We start from the raw sequence: 6,534 nt of genomic DNA, 5'->3' as shown, positions 1-6,534 counted from the left end.
CAGCGCTGCCTCCCCGATCACCTGACAGCCCACTGCTTTTAAAGGCACATCACCAGCATCAGTTGCATAATGTCGCCTATTTTTATTTTTTTATTTTATCTTTTTTCAACGGAGCCCGATGAAGATGATCCCACCCCCTGACATACACAACACCACCTCACCTCAACCCAAGAAGGAAAATGTTTATCTTTTCCTTCCTGCTGCCGCGTTTTACCGCAATTTCCACGCAATAAAATACCCCCCCTCCTCCTCCCGCACTCTTCTTCTTCTCTGACCTAAAGGAAATAAAGCAAAACATCATCTGGTTAAAACAGATTGTAGTGAAAAGTCTGCAAAAGAACTTCTTAGACAGAGTCGGTTTGTTAGCTGTGTTTATATGAAGAATTTGGGTTCCAGTTTATCTGATCGCTCACGCACCTTGATCAGATGATCCTCTTGTTTCCGTGTTGACGGGACAGCAGTGCTGCTGGGGAGGACAGAGTTAGGTACAGAGCAAGAGGAACCAGCTTGGTTCTCTTTAAGCTGTGAGCTGCAAAAAAGGGGAAAAAGGTCATTTTCTGAGCGGATAAAAAGGTAAATAAAGATTAAATCTGGTTAAACTGATCGATGCAGCCTCAGTAACCCGCTTGGTTTTATTGTTTTGAATCCGCATGAGTCAAACTTTTATGTCTCTTTAAGGTCGCAGCCCCCCTCCTGGAGCCGTGAAGGGACTGCAGGGATCAGACTGTTTGCAGGCTGCAGACTGGCAGATGCAGAGGACATCGATCTGAACAGAAGGAAGATTTCCTCGCTCGATCTGAGCAAAGCGTTATATGAAAGTGGGCGGAGCTTCTGCCACTGATCACTGCTTCTGCACGTTTTTATGTAAAGAGAAGACTCATTTAAAGGCGTGTAGACACGGTTTCTGAGTATCTTCTATTTTTAATTCAGAGTTATAGATCCAATTATTCATCATGTTAGTCTAAATTAGATATTTTTTTAATTAAATTTAAGCTTCAATGCTCAAGAATTACCAGTGAATGCAAAAATAAATGTGATGATGTCATCCAATGTTCGAAGAAGAGCATATTTGATGTAGAAAATACGGCGGGTGGGCCACAAGCTCCCTGCTCTTAGCTCTCAGTAACGGGGAGGGGAAAGGGGGGGTGGGGTTTCTCATAAAAAAAAAAAAAATCCACTAATGTCCTTCTAAAGAGGCCACACCCCCTAATTTGACTATATTTTTAAATCTAAAATATCAAATAAATGAACCCTTTAACAAAATTTATCACAAAGATTTTTGGAACCAAATCCTCTAGTGGTCACTTGTAGAATTGAGGTGGCTCCAGTTTTTCCTTTTTAATTTCAAGCCTGCCTCATACAGGAAGTGAATGACTGGCTGGATCATTTGAGCCAGCTGCGGTTTGAAACTTTAAATAAACAAATGTTTACTGTGACGTTGGTGTTGTATTCTGAGATGGGGGGGGGTGCTACTTCCACATGGCAGTACTTCCCATCTGCTATTTCTGCTCCTCGTCCAGCGGGTGGCGTGTTAATTTTAGCCACGTCATCTATCAGCTATGCCCCTTCCACTTCCTTAATCTTCATACCTCGAGTTGGAAAGGAGTCAGGTCAGCTCTGCCAGCAGCTTTACTTCTGGCTACCAAAAAAAAAGAGCAAAAACCTCCAACCTTCCACCTGCATGTACATCTGGATATTATGCAAATATACCAATGAAATGTTGTAACCTTTGACAGATATCATCCGGTTTACAGTTTCAGGACAGCTTTAGCAAAGGAAAGATTCAATCAGCTCAACCTCTAGGATGAAACGTGTTGAATTCAAACGCAGAGAAAAACAACCTTTGTACAGATATAGCGTGACACGCCAGTGCTGGAATTGTAAAAACCTGTTGGTGTGTGCGTTTATGGCTAGCGAACACAGACCACACCCTTATTTAGGGTCATCTTATTCCTAATATTTTCACCTGAATGTTGCTCCTGAACTGTAGAAGGCTGGAGAGCTTCAATAGAATTATTCTCTTTTATAAATGCAAATCAAAACGTTATTTATTTATTTATTTATTGATGTTCCATAAGAACGGTTGCAGGTTTTATTCCAATAGGGCCTCTGCTGCAGTGAGAAAATCACTTGGTGCAGACTGCAGTGTCTCTGGGGTTCCTGATAGTAAAGAGCAGCAGTGGAAACAGTCCAGTGATTTACCCGTTACTTATAGAAGTAAACATTTATAGATAGAAGCTGCAAAGTAACCGAGCACTCAATAATAATATCAAATTAATTCCAGGAACAGTGGAGAACTTTTTTTGTTGTTTTGTTTTGTTTTTCTGCTCCAGCACTGCTCATTAAAACATGCGCGAGGCCACCATCTAGCGTCCAGAATGGGGAACTGCAGGTGAGGGTTTGTTTACATCAGGAAAAAAGAAGTGCGTATGACAGAAACCTCTGGATGGATGGAGCTGAGTCAAGGTGCGTCATTAACAGACAATAACACAAAATTAGCTTTAGAGCACGAAAACAAGCTCAATAAAATATCTATTAAACTCCTATTTTAATAAACTTACATAATATCAACTTTGACATCATTAAAAAAACATTGTCGCTAATATTTTATTATGGGACCACCTTAAATATATATTTTTAAAAACTTATTACGTATGAATTTAAAACTATATTTTCACTTTTTAAGGCAACTGTTATATAACACAATTACATCATAAATTGAGTTTTACTGACCTTTCCGATAAATGAGGAATTATTAGGAATAAATGTTACCGCGTGGCAGAGATCCGCTCCGGAGGTAAATGAAAGTGCGCCACATCCTCCTGCTGCAGAAATCCACGCGCGCGAGCGCACCTCTCCATCCCACCCCGCGAGGAAGCGGAGCCGCTCCGGTTCTGTTTTTTTCCTTAAACTAGGACACGTCTGTGCACTCAGGATAGCTTATTTCCGGGTAACGTTGGTGGAAAAATAAAATAAAATAAGGAAAAAACGCAGTTAATTAATAAATGCTAATTTTGTGTTTACGCTTAAAAGACAGTTAAATGGGGAAAAAAACACAGTATTCGTGTGTTACATAAACAGTCTGGTAAAAGGGGGCACGTTACCAAACATCACTTCAGCAGACCGCCCACCGCGCGCGCGCTTTAACCTCCATATCTTCACGCAGTCACCGGAGAGGCTCTAAATGAACGCGGTGTCTTAACGAGCACGCGGCGGCGGCAGCGGAGACTCACCTCACTGCGGCTCCGCCGTGACACCTGCGGCTCCCTCCGCTCTCCTCCTGCCCCGCCTCGCAGCCCCGGGATCCGGAGTGGTCCCCTGCCCTCACGAAAACCTCTGTCCATCGACATTTTCACAGCAACACTCACCGGCCACGCCCACCGACACACACCCCCGTTTTCTGATTGGGCCACTCTTACAAATACGTCCGCGGGATCACGTGCTGCTGACGCATGTTTACAAACAGACGCAGAACGGAAGCCGGCGAGGAGAAGCAAGAGAACTCCCTCACAAGTACTTCCGGTTTTGGGCTTGGGGAGCGAAAGGGACAGAAAAATAGTGAAAAATACAATTATTTTTTTTAAAACTAATAAGATAAGATATATATAAATATATATATTTAATAATTATATCAATATCGTCCTGCTAAATGTTCCTTATCACACAGATTTCAAAAAGATATTGACACCAGCTGGGTTTTTTTAGCAGTAGTCATCAAGAAACTTGTTCACAACATTTTGGACTTGCTGGAAAAACACATGATGTTTCTTTCTGTTAAGCATATATGTTTTCAAAATTTTATTTGAAGAAAATATAAACAACGTTTTGCTAAGGGTAGTCTAATTAAGTGTACTGTAAGTATACTTAGTAAGCATACTTGCAAATAACTTAGTAAGACTAAGTAACTTGGTCTATGCTAAAAGTGAGGAAGTATACATGAAGTTTTGTTTTTTATTTATATGTTGTATATTTAAAATATTCCAATTTAGTCTGAAGACATATTCAGTCAGTATACTGACTGATACATGGTCTTGCTAAGTTACATGAAAAAGGAATACTGTACAGGAGATCTATAAGAAACAAGCTTCATGACCGTCTCCATTGTTTCCTCCAATTTTGTTTCTGCTTTGTGATGTACACATGAAAGTAAGCAATCTGTGTTGCATTATAAATTTGCAGTGTATACATTATTACATAAAGGGAGTTTATTTTAAATTCCTGCTATAGATCATAGTCTTGACTAAATTCTTATTTTTAGGTTCTTGAGAATCTGCCCTTTTTTGAGACCCGATCTGCATCAGGAAGAGGGTGGAGCCTCTGCATCGTGAACTCACAACATCACTGATGGAGACGACAAACAGACTGATTGGCTACCCGAAAAAAGTGAAAAATTGATCAAAAAAAATAGCAAAGCCCAAATGATAAGAAGAAATGAAAAAGTAAAAACATAAAGCAAAAAGCTATTAAAATAAAAGCTTTTTTAAGCTAAAATTAAAATATGAAGGTGAAAATGCAACTAGATAATTAGGTAAGCATTAGACAATGTTGGTCTGCACCCTGTTTTTTTTAAAGCCACTGCAGTCCCTGCTGCCCTGAGGCTCTTCATCTCTGTTCCAGAGAGGAGGACGGCCACAGAACTGGAAAAATGTCTGACCATATATTCTTATTGAATTCTGGGAACCTCTAAGAGGTCACTGACATCTGGCCTCACGGTCTGCAACAGGCAAAAGGGGATTAAAGAGAACGATCCATTAAATGTATATATTAAAAAAAAGACACAAAGCAGAAAAACTTTAAATCAATACTTTTGTTAAAGTTTTGTGTGGGTTTTTGTGTGTGGATTTGAACAGTACTTTGCAAAAACAATACATACACTCAAGTTCTGAAAACTACAACTGTCCAACAGGAGATACATTTTCCCCAACAAAAAAACTTCAAAATATAAATATTAAATGCAACGTGAGAAAATGTGTCGATAAATAATGAGAAACATATGGTAAAAAGTATGTTTATTTATATTAAATACACATGTTGTGGAGAATTGCACCATGTAATAATGTATACTTGAATGTAAAATTTACAAATTAAAAGGTTAAATTCCAAAGTATTTTACTGTCATTGAGGGTTCTACAGTTTGTTTAAAGTTCTTTATGTAATGAGTTTGTCACAAACTTTGTTGTAAAAATGATTTTTAAAGGAAAATGAACTGACATGTGACATTTATTTCAAAATAAAATGAATATACCAGAGTTCAGAGGTTAAGTAACTGCAGCACATGATAAATTCCTTAAAGAAATGACTCCAAGAAGTAGCTCAGTTTAGAAAAGTACTCCTCTTTTCCTTGAAGCATTCAGGTTAATTCTCCCAATCTTCAACGTCAACATTGACATCTATGTTTACATTTTCTCTGAACAACGTTTTTTCTACTTCATTGATAAAATAAAAACATATGACATAAAAAAATGTTGATCAGGACATCCTGCCACAAAAGGTAAAAATGAAAAAATAAAAATGTTTTGGGGGTACAAAAGTATTTAAAGTTGTTTCAAAAGTACACAAGTTGTTGAAAATCAACCCAAATCATGACACTGTGGTTGAAATATGTTTGCAATGGTTTATTTGACATTGTCTCACTCCAGATGCTTTTATCAGAAATTATTTTTTAATGCAGTTTTCCAAATCTAGAATAGCCTTTTTGATTCCACAAAATAACTAAAACTGATTAAAAAATGTTATTTTTGATTTGGTTTGGTTCATTTCCAGCTTTAGAAATAATTAAATAAGAAAATAAAAAGATATATCAAGTAATACATTGATGAAAAAAGAAAAAATAAAGAAGATGAAAGATGGTAAAGTAAGGTCAACTTTATGACATCATTACAACTGAAATTCATAATTGGACTTTCTTGCAGTAATGCATATGGGACCCACATTAGATTTATTAAATATAATTATTATCAAATAAAGTCAAGTAGAGTTTGATTTGTTTCTTGAAAAGTCTTTGAACGAACTCATAATCCCATTGAGTTACAGTTTTTCTTTCATTTTTATATTTTTGCTACAGGTTGCTATAAACTGGATAGAATAGAATAGAAACTAGAATGGAATAGAATGGAATAGAATAGAATTGAATAGAATAGAAATACTTTATTCATCCTAAGCTAGGAAACTTGGCTGTTGCATTAATAAACATTTACAGAAGATATAAAGATAAACATTATTTACAGAATATAAAAAAGAATGAATACAAGAGAAACAAAGTGTGCAAACTGTACTGTATGGAATTTAATAAGCAGTGTGTAATTTAAGGCAGTAATGACCATCAGTCATGACAACCGTCTGTTGGTGAGTTATCTGTTAGTGATGACGGGTTGTATAATCTTATTGAATACAGAAGAAATTATTTCTCAGCAGAGTTGTCTGAGCCTTTTGGAGAAGGAGCTCCGTTGTTTGTCCAGAACCGGGTGGAGGGGGTGGTCTGGGTTATCCACGATGGATAATAGCTTGTTGAGGCTCCTCCTCTCCACCACCGCT

At 37.6% G+C, this 6,534-nt stretch overlaps 1 long non-coding RNA gene across 1 annotated transcript; it reads right to left on the bottom strand.

Annotated features, from left to right (window-relative positions):
* Window positions 1–85: 85 nt before the first annotated feature.
* Window positions 86–3,822, bottom strand: LOC118598961. The gene is made up of 2 exons (XR_004948208.1): window positions 3,234–3,822; window positions 86–529 (listed from the first exon to the last, which is right to left on the bottom strand). It is a non-coding gene; the product is annotated as an uncharacterized LOC118598961 (long non-coding RNA).
* Window positions 3,823–6,534: the final 2,712 nt, after the last annotated feature.

The sequence above is a fragment of the Oryzias melastigma genome, linkage group LG7 (genome assembly GCF_002922805.2).
Source record: "Oryzias melastigma strain HK-1 linkage group LG7, ASM292280v2, whole genome shotgun sequence".
Lineage (NCBI taxonomy): Eukaryota > Metazoa > Chordata > Actinopteri > Beloniformes > Adrianichthyidae > Oryzias > Oryzias melastigma.
Note: the sequence above shows the minus strand (reverse complement) of the source record. Positions and strands in the feature narration are given on the sequence as shown.